At 37.5% G+C, this 15,468-nt stretch overlaps 1 protein-coding gene across 1 annotated transcript in view; it reads left to right on the top strand.

Annotated features, from left to right (window-relative positions):
• Positions 1 to 15,468, top strand: part of HTR2A (5-hydroxytryptamine receptor 2A) — a 44,414-nt gene that overhangs the window by 9,996 nt on the left and 18,950 nt on the right. The window lies entirely within an intron of this gene.

The following is a 15,468-nucleotide window of genomic DNA, read 5'->3' as shown; positions in this document are numbered from 1 at the left end:
CAGAAGGAAGTCTGCAAGTATATCTTCATTTTAAAATGGAAAAAAAAATAACTTTTCAAAAAGAATTTATTAAAATATTTCTTAAAAAAGGATTAATTGACATTTATACTCAAAGTAGGCACCCTCTACTAGACAGGCACCCATAACAAATTCAGCCTGGATTCCAATTGTTGACCAGTAGACACTCAAGCACTCTTCCATGAGCGAGCTAGAAAAATTGTAACATTTTTACCCCTAAGAAAATACATTTTGGATCTGGAACTCTTCTTCAATGTATATTCTTTTTGGAACAGATGGGTATGTCTCTGTGTTTGTGGTGGAGGAATATGCTACACACTGCTGGCTGTTTCAAATGTCTATCACATACATTAACTGAAAGCCCAGCGTGAAGCCTGTGTCAGTTTGGTAATAGAAAAATGGTTCCATTCAGACAGAACCTGCTGCTAACCCATACAAATCGTTTTTGTCATATAATGAAGAAGGTGAAACTTAAATACATTATGCCTTAAACTAAGGCAGTGGGTTATGGATGGAGTGGGTACAAAAATTCTTGAGGGACTTCACCCACAGAGTACTTGTACCATATCCACTACAATGATACCCAGGACATATTTGAAAATGAGAGAAATCTCAATGTATCTTTCCTGGTAATAAATAAATAAATAAATAAATAAACAATGAGCTATACTGGAGTTATACTGCTTGGACTGTCCATTTAATATTAACTGTTAGCTGCGTTATATGTTTAAATTTGTTTTTGTATCTTATTGTACCCTATTGTATCAATACAATGTTTTGTGGACCCAGGAAATACTTCAGAATGAGATAAATTTCCATGTATCCTTCCTGGTAAAATATTTTCTAAATAAAATAAATAAAAAATATCCCATGATTCCATTTCGCATAACTCAAAAGCCAATGTGCAGTGTGGAAGTAGCAAAGCATTTCAGGTAGATGATGGCAGCGTGATTGTACCTAACCTATCTCTGCTACACAAATCATCGTAGTAAGTGCTTCACCATTTACTGGAGTGAGTAAATGCTGAAAAACCTCCAAAGTTCCAGTTCCTTTTTAAGCAGCTGCATTAAAACACTAATCTTAGATGTGAAATATATTGAACTTTGCACTATTGATGTCAATGTACCCAAATCTTGCATGGTCTTCAGGTGACAAGACATAAGAGGAACATATATATATTTTATATGTCTATATATATATATATATATTTGTGTTCGGGGCAACATTGATTATGATATGAAGTAACATTGTTGTTAGTAAACTTGTGATAGGAAAAAGTTGCTTGAGGTGTGCCGAAACTGACGTATGCTGTAGGCCAGTAAATAAAGTGGGCCTACACTAGAAGAGTGGAGGGGTGTGGGAGTGGAGGGTGGGGCAGCAGCTCGTTAGACCAATCACGGTAGGGTAGGGAAAGCGGGAGTCCCTTTTAAAGGTCCATAACCCCTCCCACAACTTCAGGCCAAGTCTTCCAATTTGTGTTCGGGGCAACATTGATTATGATATGAAGTAAGATTGTTGTTAGCAAACCTGTGATAGGAAAAAGTCAGTTGAGGTGTGCCGAAACCGACGTATGCTGTAGGCCAGTAAATAAAGTGGGCAAAAAGGAATACATATCATGCTCAAAATACATTTATTGAGTAAAGGACATAATACAACGTAAGTACATTAAGATGACATTTTAACGAATGCCCTTTGTATTTCCTGTACTGGTTGGGGTATGTATGTATATGCTGATGACTTCCAGCGACCATGGACTGGAACGTGCTGGCTCGATGCCGTAGATGCGGCCCCTATCCTAAACGAGTATCCTGAATAAAGGCTAGGGTTCATGCTGAGCCTTGTTAACAATAACCGTACGTATAACATGAACTTAGAGGTAGTAAGGATGCGTTATTCGGTACGGTGATGAGGTAGAAATCGAAAACCTTCACCGGCCACATATATTATTCATGGGATAGTATGGAATGTGGATGGGTTGACCCAGTTGACTCGTTTTGGTCACGGGTAGAGTCAGTATGTAATGATCTTGATGTTTAATTAGGCTTCGAAGGCAACCTTGTGCGTTGTATTGGCCACTGATGGTGAATTCTCGTGGCTGTAAAAGGCGGTTTCCGAGTTAGTAAGGGGTTTGAAAGGTGCTGAATCTAGCAAATAAGACATATTTTGGATACCCTTAAGTATAGTCTGATTTGATAGGATGAAAGGAAACTGACTTATTGTCAGGGTACCTGAGGTCTCTACCTCCGAAAGAGGTAGAGACTTAGCCGTTCATCCATCCGGACGGTCTGATTTCCCCCTTCCTCGCGGTCTATCCGGTCATGCAAAGCCGGCCGCGAGGGAGTGACTCCCTTTTATAGCATGACGTCCGGAAGTCGACGTCAGGACGCCAACCCGGAACGACCTGTCACTCAATTGCTTCAGGACCAATCAGGACGCCTCGGAGGCGTGTTTACTTATCTGAACAGGGCATTTAACAGTGCTTCTTTCATTAGCTCATTGCCCTGTCGTGGTTCTAGCTTGTTCTAGTCACTCAGTGCTCGTGTATTCTAGTTATCCCTCTTGGTTTTGACCCGGCTTGTTTGCTCTACTTTGCTTATCTCTGTTACCCTTGATTCGGCTTGTCTCTCGCTTACCTGTCTTCTGTTACCCTCGACCTCGGCTTGTCTTTGACCATTCTCTACTGTACTACTTACGTTAGTCCGGCCATTCTAAGGTCCGGTATACGTATCTGGCTACTGTTTGTACTCTGCGTGTTGGATCCCTGTCCCGATCCTGACACTTATATAGGGAAATAATAGAGTAGAAAGTGTTGAGAAGTGGAAAAGTATCAATACTGAAGAAAACCAAAAAATTTGTATTGGTAACTAGTATCAGTATCAACAAGAATATACAATGAAAAGTATCTACAAGAATCATAACGGTGGACAATTCAATCCAACAAGTGTATGAGAAGCCAAGCAACAACCCGTAATTAGTAAACCTTTGCTAGCTGACTCCCATGAGGGTTGTAGTTAACATAAATACAGTGAATGTATATACAAGTTAGTTTATATTTGTGAATCATATGTGTAGGCCCAAGTTGGACTTGACATGATTGATCCAGTCAATAGCGACACTTAGCATGTAGGGGGCCAAGACATATAATATAAGTCGATATGTTCCAGTAAGGGGCATTACACCGGTAGCTGAAGAAGGCATCGCTGTGAAACTACGTATTAATGAAATGCTGAATATGATAGGAGTAAAATTCGCCCTGAAAGAACATACATACAGTTAGTTGAAACTGATTAAATCAGCCGTGGCAGGCGCGCCATGGGGACTTCTATGAGTACGAGGTAGGGCCAGCTCAATTTAAAGATGACATGTTTTAGTATAATAATGATGTCACAATATGTCTGATAGGTGTGGCATCACAACTATTTATATCCTAATTCACCTATTAGTGTAGAAACTTTCAGACAGAAAGTCGGATAGCATGACAGAAAGTCAATATCCCATTGGATATCTGAACGTACAGGCGCACATGCTCAGTACTGAATTGTGTTATGATCGTATGCGTAAGGAGGATCCTGCGAGGGTCAGCGTACTGTTGATGGCATGGTTTGAAAACATATTTCTAGTCTTTTCAGTCTCCCATTTATTTACACCTTAGAGGACACGATTGCTGAGAACTTTGCATGGAGGTTGGTGTTGCTCGATTGGTATGCGTGAGCCTGAACAGTTCCGCTTTCCCGGCCGTTGCTGGAAAGGAATGTTGCGTCTGCTTAGCTCAGCCGTAATACGAGGAATGGTCCATGACCTGATGGAACTTGATAGGTGTCACCTTTTCGTGTAGGTGTAGTTAACCAGACTGGAGTACTGTGGATTGACATGTCACCTTCTTACAGGGATATGAGACATACTGCAATATATGAATAATTGGATCAGGATCGTTTTACTGGCTGGCTAGCTAGTGTCAAGTGGTAAAGCAATTCACTAGGTAGTTGACAGGTGATGCTCTGTTAGTTGCTAAGTGGCTTGAGAGGCTCTATCTATGCTTTGGCGCAAGGGTATTCGTGGCCACCGAACGTTGTGGTGGGGTGTTGGCCTCTCGGTGACATTTAAATCATGACATAGATTGGGTGTGACATGTGGGGCCCTTTCTATGCCTCTGTTCGATGCGGCTAACTATGTTTTGGCCCGGGGGCGTAATACCTCATGCGTGGAGGATGGGTGTTGGCCTCGTAGGACCACTAACTCCAAGGCAGAGATGTCAGAAACGTAACATCTATTGGTCACCTATATCCCTATAAGCCAGTAAAACCTACTCACTAAAAAGGTCTATATTGTGGGGGAGCCATTGTGGCTAATAAAGTACCTGAATTCGTATAAGAGTTTGTGTATGTGACAAACTCCCCTTTTCAAGTGCGTTTGCCACGAGTTCTTGGAGGGCCTGCTTGCCAGCCTCCTGCCCACAGACTATGGACCCTGTAAATTGTGATACAAAAGTCTCCGTTTTTCTATTTTAATTATATGGTTCGGTAACTAAGCAGCCGCACGCGCGTAATTGATACATTGTTGCAATTTTCACCGCAGTGGTCTAAGTGTTCGTCTGGGTGGCCGCAATTCCTATGGACCACCATGAGGTGGTGGCCATCTTGTTTGCATTGACCAAAACCACAAATAGACTTTGCGGTTCCCAGTCGGTTCCCCAGCGGCACTTAACCGCGAATCTATGAACCTAATTTTGGCCTGAAGACTTTGCGGTTCCCGGTCAGTCCTCCAGCGGCACTTAGCTGCGATTCTATGGAACTATTTTCAGCTATGGGATCATGCCTGCAGTCAGTCAAAATAAGACTTTCAGGAAATTCCTGAACCCTTGAACTGATCTGGGTGATTTTTGGTCACCCAGATCAGGGCTATCAGGGGATGTATTGTATTGGATGTGGGGTTTTATGTATTTTTAGGGTACTTTTGGGATGTTTTAAAAAAAGTATGGTTTTTTTTCTGTGCTTGGAGATAATTGGATTAGAATTAGTACAGATACTGATCCAATTGTCTCCCAGGCAGAGGGGAGGGATTGTGTGCTGTGTGTGGGAGTGTCGTGCCTTGTAACCTTATTGTTATTGGTCTGTGAAGTTGCAAATCAGTCTACAATCAGGTCCACGTGGGGATTGTCATATAAGGCCAAGTGTGGCTCCCATTAAACTGAGATTCGTTTATCCCTTCATGAAGTGGCTCATATTTGGGGCATTGGAGAACTACATTCACTCTGGGGGTTGCTATATCACAATACTCCCCTGAGTATAATCACTAGCTCTTATAAGAGCTGTTTCTGCTACGCTCTCTGGACTAGGAGAGGTCTACCCACTGGAAGCTGGATCCTAGTCTTGGGTCCAGGGTGGGTGGAGGACAGAGAGACCCCACCCAAGCTGCGGCGGTTTGTGGGGTTTACGGTGGTTATGGTGTTCCAGCACAGTGCTTATGGTGCCCGCAAGTACTAGGAAGCAGCGATTGACGGAGGTACCTGGTCGGGGTGCAAGGCGGTCCGTCACAGTGTAGTTCTGTATGGTATGGTTGTAACCTGTAAGTGAAATCTTCAGTAACCCCTAAAGGAGCAAGGTATTAACTATCCACTTACTTCAGTTGGAAGGGGTTTTCATCCACACTTTTTTCCCCACTGCAACTCTGTTGTTAAGTACTTTACAAGTAACACCAAGCCTCCATAGCAAGCTAGTAACCAACCTCAAGCTGATGAGTTGCATTAACAACAAAACAGCTGTCCATGAGTGGTTCTCTGCCTTTGCTCCTCTCCCTGATTTATGTTTCAAAGCAGTTGTATACAGCAGACACATACTCCAAGGAATCCATGTATAAAGTGGAATTATGAGGCAAAAATGTGGTTCTTTGTTGAGCTCATTTGCATATGCCTACCCAGAATCCCTTGCAGTAGTGAGAGCACTGTTAAAGTGAGATTTCTATGGGAAAAGCAAGTCTTATGGCTTGACTGGTGTGTGTATTTGTGTTTAGCAAGGTATTAACTATCCACTTACCGGTACTTCAGGTGGAAGGGGTTTTCATCCACACTTTTTTCCCCACCACAAACCTGTTGGTATATATATAATTTTATACATATATGTTTTAACATGTTTATATGGGTTATATTTGCTCTGAAGATCCCCATCAATTTATTTTTGTCTCTGACAAGATTGGGTATGTTATACAGCTTGTTATAAATTAAATCCTGTTTTAAATATTTTTTTTTCTGTACAAATCTTTAAGTCACTCACAGCTCAATTATGGTGAATCCTTTGGTATAGTTAGTCTTCAGCATTTGTGATTTTGTTTTCCTGACACTGCCACCCAGACATTTATTTTGCATACTGATTATCCTGTTGCCTCTAGCACTTCTATTCTCAGATTTGACTTTGGTGTTTCTATTGATTATTCCTACGTATAAAGCTTTCCTTTCCTTTAACAAGACATTCTTCATGGTTGTTAGAACTGCGCTGCGTTTGTTTTTTTAGTTCTGTAAGTTTAATTATTGTTACTTTATTTCTGTTGTGTTTTGACTACAAACAGGTCTGGAAATATTTGGACACTGACACAATTTTTTATAATTTTGGCTCTATATGCCACCACAATGGATTTAAAATGAAACAACCGAGATCCAATTGAAGTGTAGACTTTCATCTTTAATTCAAGGGGTTGAACAAAAATATTGTATGACACGTTTAGGAATTGCAACCATGTTCATACATAGTCATCTTTTTTCAGGTGCTCAAATGTAATCGGACAAATTGACACAATCATAAATAAATAGTTCATTTGTAATACTTTGTTGAGGATTTTGCAGGCAATGACTGCATGAAGGATGCAAAATATGTGAACCGCGCTCTCTTTTTAATTGACAGCAGCAACCCACCTTCAAGCAGTACCCACAAGCTTGTGACAAACAAGCAAATATACACAAAAGTGGTGAATTGCACTTAGAAACCGTATAAAGAATGGAAGCTACATCCTGCCAGTAGAATGACGTCATGAAGTCTGAAACACATCACCAAGCACTGGGTTTCCTCCTTTGTGATGCTTTATCATGCCTATACTGCAGTTGTTGTTTGTTCGAAGGTCTCTCTGCCTTAATTTTGTCTTCTGCAAGTGAAATATATGCCAGTTCGGGTTGAGATCAGGTGATTAATTCAGCCATTGCAGAATATTCCACCTTTTTGTCTTAAAAACCTTATGGATTGCTTTTGCAGTATGTTTTGGGTCATGTTCCATCAGTAGTGATGTGAAGCACCGTCTAATCAACTTCACTGAATTTGGTGAAACTGAGCAGACAATATATCCCTATTCAGAATGAATCCAGCTGCTTCTGTCACATCATCAATAAACACTAGTGACTTAGTGCCATTTGAAAGCCATGCGTGCCCATGCCATCACACTGTCTCCACCCTGTTTTATAGATTATGTGGAATGCTTTGGATAATAAGCCATTCCAAGCCTTCTCCATACTTTTTTCTTCCCATCATTATGGAACAGGTTGGTCTTAGTTTTATCTGTCTAAAGAATGCTGTTCTAAAACTGGGCTAGCTTTTTGAGATGTTTTTTGGCAAAGTCTAATCTGACATTACTATTCTTGAGACTTATGAATGGTTTGCACCTTGTAGTATTTACTCCTTTTTATGGTAGACTTGGATAATGATATGTAGAAAAAACAGACTCAATGTTTAGGTGTTAAACCTCACCACCTAAACATAAAAGTATAAGTGCAGTGCTTTGAGTAAATGTCTTACTTACCCCTCAGTATATATTGGGTATTGAGATGTAAGAAAAAAAAAAAGATATATACAAATAGTGCAATATTGTATTGAAGTGTATGTGTGTGTGTGTGTGTATATATATATATATATACACACATACATGCCCGGAAGGTACTCCTCTAACAAGTGTATATATGTAAGTAGAAAAAAACAAAACAAAGATACAACGATCTGGGTGCAGACTGTATTATCGGGTAAGTGTATATATTGATTGACAGAATTATCGCTCACCTTATAAGGAGCCTATTTGATAACTGGCTCCTAAATATTTGGTTAGTGTCAAATTCCAGCAGGAACCAGGATATAGATTTTCAGATAATGATGACAAAAGGGGGGATTTAACTAATACAAAAGGATTTATTCAATTTTGAAATAAATTTTAAATAAATAACATAAAATCGACAATCTAATAAATAAATATAACAATAATAATTAAGTCCTTTCCTTCGTGTGAATGGCCAAGACGCGCTTCGCCGATAGGGCTTTATCAATTGGTGAACATTAAATTTTCCCGGTTCCTGTTTAATAGAGCTTGATAGCTCCTCCTCCGTTCTCGATCTACCTATATTCGGCTCTTCAGCTGTTTTGGATTTGCTGGACATTCAGAACTATCTTTCCATAATTGATCGTAGACCCGAAAGTGATGTCCGCTCTCAATCAGTCATGTCACTTCCGGGTAATCATACACAGCTACATTACCCATAGTCCATCTGTCCGAATGTTGTGATATGCCATATCGGGTTAACAAAGTGTTTTGGTCCTTTCTATTTCAATATATCATATGTGTCATTCTCAGTGAAACAGATCCATTTTTGCAAATCAAAAGAGGGACATAAAAAACAATATCAGAAAATATAAAAAAAAAATCTTTCAAAAAGAAGGAACAATCACTGTATAAATACTATTCTAAATAATATCTGTTTATATCCAAATGCATTAGTTCAATCTTTAACCCCTTAAGGACGCGGGACGGTTCAGGACCGTCATCGGCATTTTCCCATTGCCGACCGACGACGGTCCTGAACCGTCCTTAATTTAAAATGTACTTACCCGATCGCCGTCGTTCCCCCGGCGGCGATCGGCGGTGCTCCCGTTGTGGGGAGACTGCCTGCAGCCCAGACAGTCTCCCCATGGCGGTTTAGGACCCCTGTGGCCATGTGATCGCCCAACAGGGCGACCACATGGTCACAATAGGTGTCCTAGTGTCTGCCTGCAGGGGGACTGTCTGTGCTGACAGGCAGTCTCCCTGCTGCTGTAAAATAATTAAAAAAATTTAAGTTAAAGTTAATAAAAAAAAAAATATTATTATATATGTGTATATATATATGATATATAGACATATATTATACCTATATAATATATGTCTATATATCATATATATAATGTCATGCTAAGTGTATTTTTATATTAATATGTACATATATTAATATAAAAATACACTTATAATTAAATTACACACGTATATATATAATATATATAATAACTATATATATTGTATATATATATATTATTATAAAATACAAATAATAAGTACATTAAATTAAATAAAAAAAAATAAAAATAATAATAAAAAATTAAAAAAAAAATTATATATCTATACGAAATTTTATTCTAACTGTATTTTGATATTAATATATATATATATATATATCAAAATACACTTAGAATGAAATTGTATATATATCTATGTATATATAAATAAATAAAAAGAATACGAACTATTCATATGTCCATATAAAAAATTACATAAATAGTTATATAAATATACACGTAGACTTCAAATATATAAATATGCATATATATTGAAATTCTACGTGCGTATTTATGTAATATTTTTACATAATGAAGTTATTTTATTGATTGCAATTTAAGGGACCTGCCTGCCAACCCAGGCCGAAAGTCCAGAGAATTTAATTTGTTATCACTGTATTTTACCCTGTAACGTTCTACGACACCCTAAAACCTGTACATGGGGGGTACTGTTTTACTCGGGAGACTTCGCTGAACACAAATATTAGTGATTCAAAACAGTAAAACATATCACAGCGATGATATTGTCAGTGAAAGTGACTTTTTTTGCATTTTTCACACACAAACAGCACTTTTACTGATGATATAATTGTTGTGATACATTTTCCAGTTTTGAAACACTAATATTTGTGTTCAGCAAAGTCTCCTGAGTATAACAGTACTCCCCATGTACAGGTTTTATAGCGTTTTTGAAAGTTACAGGGTCAAATATATGGGTCAAATATTTTTACATTGAAAATGGCCAGGTTGGTTACGTGCCTTTGAGAGCGTATGGTAGCCCAGGAATGAGAATTACCCCCATGATGGCATACCATTTGCAAAAGAAGACAACCCAAGGTATTGCAAATGGGGTATGTCCAGTCTTTTTTAGTAACCACTTAGTCACAAACACTGGCCAAAATTAGCGTTCAATTTAGTTTTTTACTTTTTTCACACACAAACAAATATGAACGCTAACTTTGGCCAGTGTTTGCGACTAACTGGCTACTAAAAAAGTCTGGACATACCCCATATTGAATACCCTGGGTTGTCTACTTTAAAAAAAATATGTACATGTGGGATGTTATTCAGAGATTTATGACAGATAATAGTGTTACAATGTCACTATTGATACATTTTAAAAATGTATGTTTTGAAACCGCAATATCCTACTTGTACTTATAGCCCTATAACATGCAAAAAAATAGCAAAACGCATGTAAACACTGGGTATTTTTAAACTCAGGACAAAATTTTGAATCTATTTAGCAGTTTTTTTCATTCGCTTTTGTAGATGAGTAAAAGATTTTTCACATAAAAGTCAAAAAACATGTATTTTTTCAATTTTTCATCATATTTTTTCATTTTTAAAAAATTAAATTACATGAGATTATATAAATAATGGTATGTAAAGAAAGCCCCCTTTGTCCTGAAAAAAACAATATATAATTTGTATGGGAACAGTAAATGAGAGAGCGGAAAATTACAGCTAAACACAAACACCACAAAAGTGTAAAAAGATGCCTGGTCGCAAATGTACAACATCGCAAAAAAAGTCCGGTCCTTAAGGGGTTAATGTTACGCTTTGGAATATGTTGTATGTAAAAAAAATGCTGTCTAAAATAATACCTTTTTATTTTAAAAAAAGTTTAAAAAAAATTCAAAACACATTACACTTTAAAAAAAAAAAAAAACATAACTTATAACCCAAGGTATCTTTATATAAAATGACATAGTTCAAAGTCCTCATTTAGACCCAATGGACTTAGGGTATTAAGATTAAAGAAGTCCACCTCATCTCACATTTTCATATTTGCTTTATGATATCATCTCCTCTCCACTTATATTTAACTTTTTCTGTAGCTTGAGATTTTAGAAATTGAGGGTCCCTATTATGCATCTCTTTAAAATGTTGTAAAATACACTGTGTTTCTCATACCCATTTTTTATATTTCTTATGTGTTTATTAAGTCTCACATGTAGGGGACTTTTTGTCCTCCCTCTATAGCATAAGTGACATGTGCAGGCTAGGAGGTATATAATTTTTTTGAAAAACAGGTAATCATATCTTGACTCTTATAAGTTTTCTTTTTATTATGTGGATCTTCGAACGATTGTATATGTCTTTTTTCACTCTTCTTATTTCTACAAGCTGAGCACAGACCACATCCAAAAAACCCTTTTTGTTTTAAAAAGTTTTTGGGTGGATCCTTTTTTATATGTTTTTTTTTTTTACCAAACTTTGCTTTCAATTTTTGGCCCCTCTGTAAATAATTTTTCATTGGTTTGGGAGAATACTAAATAACATAGGATCTTTTCTCAAGATTGGCCAGAATTTTGATATTATTTTTCAAGATTGTTTGTTATTTTGGTCAAAGTTGCATATAAAGGGGATCTCTGAGTGTGTCTTGTTTTTTATCTTGGATTTATAACTCAGGAGGGATGTCCGGTCTGCTTTCTCAATTTCTTTTATGGAATTCTCCAGCAAAGTGGGGTCGTACCCCTTTTTTATAAACTGTTTATTTATCTTATTTGCTTGAGTATGGAAGGTATCCAAGTTTCTTCGTATTCTAAGGAACTGTGACTTGGGCACGTTCCTCAGCCACGGGGAGCAATTACAACTTTTTAGATGTATATAGTTGTTCACGTTGACTGGTTTTAATTTGGTTAAAACTATACCCCAATCATTAGCATTTATAAAGTTTAAAAATAGATTGAGATCTTCTTTACTCCCCTTCCAAATATAAAATATATCATCAATATATCTATGGTATGAAACCAGATTTGCACTCCAGCATTGGGTCTAAATGAGGACTTTGAACAGTCATTTTTTATAAAGATACCTCTGATTATAAGTTATGTTTTTTTTAAAAGTGTAATGTGTTTTAAATGTTTTTTAACCCCTTAGTGACCAGACCAATTTTCAAATTTTCTTACAGTTTGGGACCAGGGCTGTTTTTATATTTCTGCGGTGTTTCTGTTTAGCTGTAATTTTCCTCTTACTCATTTGCTGTACCCACACATATTATATACCGTTTTTCTCGCCATTAAATGGTCTTTCTAAAGATACCATTATTTTCATCATATCGTCTTTTTCGAACTTTAACCACCAAAGTTGGTTACCCATCTACAACTGCCAAAACAAAAACAGTGCTAGATAGTTTCTAAATTGTGTCCTGAGTTTAGAAATACCCAATGTTAACATGTTCTTAGCTTTTTTTGGAAAGTTATAGGGCAATATATACAAGTAGCACTTTGCTATTACCAAACCATTTTTTTTCTCAAAATTAACGCAGGTTTCATTGTAACACTAATATCTGTCAGGAATCTCTAAACCCGAACCCCATTACAGCCACGTGGTAGCACCAAGATGGCTGCCGCACCACAACAACTCCTAAGCCTAGAGGGCTCAAGTATACAGACCTGGCGGGAAAGCTTCGATAGGAGATTCGAGCAGATATGCCAGAATTTCTGGAACCAACTTGCCAGTCGGACAGCTACACCAACCTCACCCGCACCGCTGCTCAGACCAGCGGCCATGCCAACTCTCTATGGGCTAAACGACCACGTAAAGGTGAGACCACAACACAGCAACCCACGCACCAGCGGGTCGAGATCCTGGCGACCGCTGAAGTCTGGCCCTCAAGCAGCGCACCCTACTGAGAACGGAGCAGGCTCTGGCAAGCAGGTCCAGCACAAGGGACCACCCGTTACCCACCCTCCTTTTCGCCACCGGGCCAGCCGGGGATCCACTCCCAGACGACGCTGAGGCCCTCCAGGGGGGACCAGATTGCCGGCAGACTGGCAACACACCGGATACCTTACCTGGCACCAGAGGATCAATGGACATGGGGCACTAGCCCACATCAAAGCCTGGAGACAAAGGCCTGGGGTGCAGAGATATCATTACACTGGCTGTGAAACTGGACCTCTGTTCCAGGCCCCTGTGTGGCATTGGGTGACTCAGTATGACATCACCTGGGCTATCAAAGTCTAGGCTTTTACCCCCAGCCTTCTATTAGTTACACCATGAGTTGTTTAATTCCCCTGCTCGTTTATTTTATGATCTTTGCCTCATCTCATGCCCAGTGGTAGTCAAAAGCATGACACGCATACCATGTCGACCAGCAAAATATTAGCACTGTTTAGAGCTTAGAGCTTCCTTGCCATCTCAATCTCCTGATAGTCCCAACCGTTTAATGTATTGCACTGGACAAATGGCATGTTCCCTCTAGCAACAATCTTGCATACACTTGTTCAGCCCTAGCAACACTGCTAGTCATGTAGGTTAAAGCTGTGTTCAACCCGCACATGCACCTGGTTCAGAATGTTTATTAATTTACTCGATAAACTCAAACGTGTACCACTCTTGTTTCGTCTAAAAACAAAAAAATGTGTGCAGTCATATCAATATGCCTATATTGTTAACCTCATTGTTTATTCTTACCTCGCTTTTCCTGTTGTGGCATAGCGAGATTGCTTGTTACCTTCATACACATCAAAAATAAAGAATAAAAAAAAAAAAAGACAACCTAAGGTATTAAACTTGGGGTATTTTTTTTATATATATTTGCAGCACATTACAGAATTTTATTTTCCAGCCTGCTGTCTACTTTCTTCCATATAATAAAACTTTTTTTCTAAAGTAGATTTTTATTTCAGAATTTTTGTTACAAATACAAAAACAGTGAAAAAGAAATTTTTTGGGTTTGCATACGAATACAATAAAACCTTATTCCGTTCTTAATAAACAATACTGTTCTACCATTATTGTATTTGATTGTTTAATTTGTTGTATTTCTTTATATCTATTAATTACCTAGTATGCAAAAATAACACACATTGCTCAAATATTAAAAAAAAAACAAGTGAATCCTATTTTCTCTAGACAGAAGGACTAAACACAAAAAGAAAAAAGGAGAGGCGGGGTGGCTAACCTGCAATTGCCAAGACTTACCCTGACTCAACAATAGTAACTTTTATGAAGAATTCAATCTCTTTATTGTGTCACCCCAAAATCCAGGATATCTGAGTTTTTTATTACCAGGTGTTGGAATATATTTCTCCATAAGTAGTTGAAAATGTATTTGATGTCTTATCAGACACCAGTCAGGTTTAAAAAGGTTTTTCCAATTCTTTACTCTAATTAATTTTGTTGCAGTCAACATATGTAGCAAAATAATATCTTTTTTTTTTTATTTTTTATTCTAGGTATGTTTATATGTAGAAGCATCAAATATGGTTTTAGGGGTATTTTGGATTTTAAAATGTTATTTATTTTTGCACTAACATCCTGCTATAAATCTTTAATAATCGAACAATCCCACCAGATATGAATAAAATCTGCAGCCTTTTCTTCACATCTCTAACAATCATCAGATTGAGTAGGGAACATTATTTTAATCCTTTTAGGGGCAAGATGCCATCTATTTAAGATCTTATAGCGTAGCTTGTTTCGATTTAAACAATGAAGATTTGTATATATAGGGTTTGGATTGATTTACACCAATATTTATGGGAAATTTGTATGAACAGATCTCTACTCAATTTTAATAGTGAAGAAGGGTAGGAATGGTTTTATATTTTATATAATAAATTATTGGATTTTAAAATGAGGTTTTTTAATGTCCTTAGAATTAATGATTAGTTCAACGTTTTTTTTCCCGTTCTTTCAGGAAAATTAGATTTTTTTTTCATATTTTTAGTGTTAGTTCTGAGAAAGTTCAAATTTTTTCTGATTCGGTTAGATCCCCAACAGTTTTAATACCTTTATCTAACCATGGATGTAGAATAATATCAGGCAGTAAGTCATTTAAATTCTTTCCTCCTAAATCTAGCCTGCTTTTAATTTCAAACCAGTTTTTCAATATATGATTTAAAGACGAGCTTTCACCAAAGAAATTAGCTTTTTTAATTGTATGATATTATGCCCAAAGATTGAGGGTAAAAAACTGAAAGGATGAATTTTCTGGGCTTCAAGTTTATACCAACTTTCCTCCCGGGTATTTTGTCTCTTTTCATGCAACCATATTAAAACCAATCTATGCCACATTTAAAAAAATAATAATAATATTTTCGGATTTTTTTGATACACATAGCGATTTAAGAATACATGTACAGAGAACTTTAAGGATTACTGC

The sequence above is a fragment of the Pelobates fuscus genome, chromosome 1, assembly GCF_036172605.1.
Source record: "Pelobates fuscus isolate aPelFus1 chromosome 1, aPelFus1.pri, whole genome shotgun sequence".
Taxonomy (NCBI): domain Eukaryota; kingdom Metazoa; phylum Chordata; class Amphibia; order Anura; family Pelobatidae; genus Pelobates; species Pelobates fuscus.
This window is presented reverse-complemented; position numbering and strand designations above follow the sequence as displayed.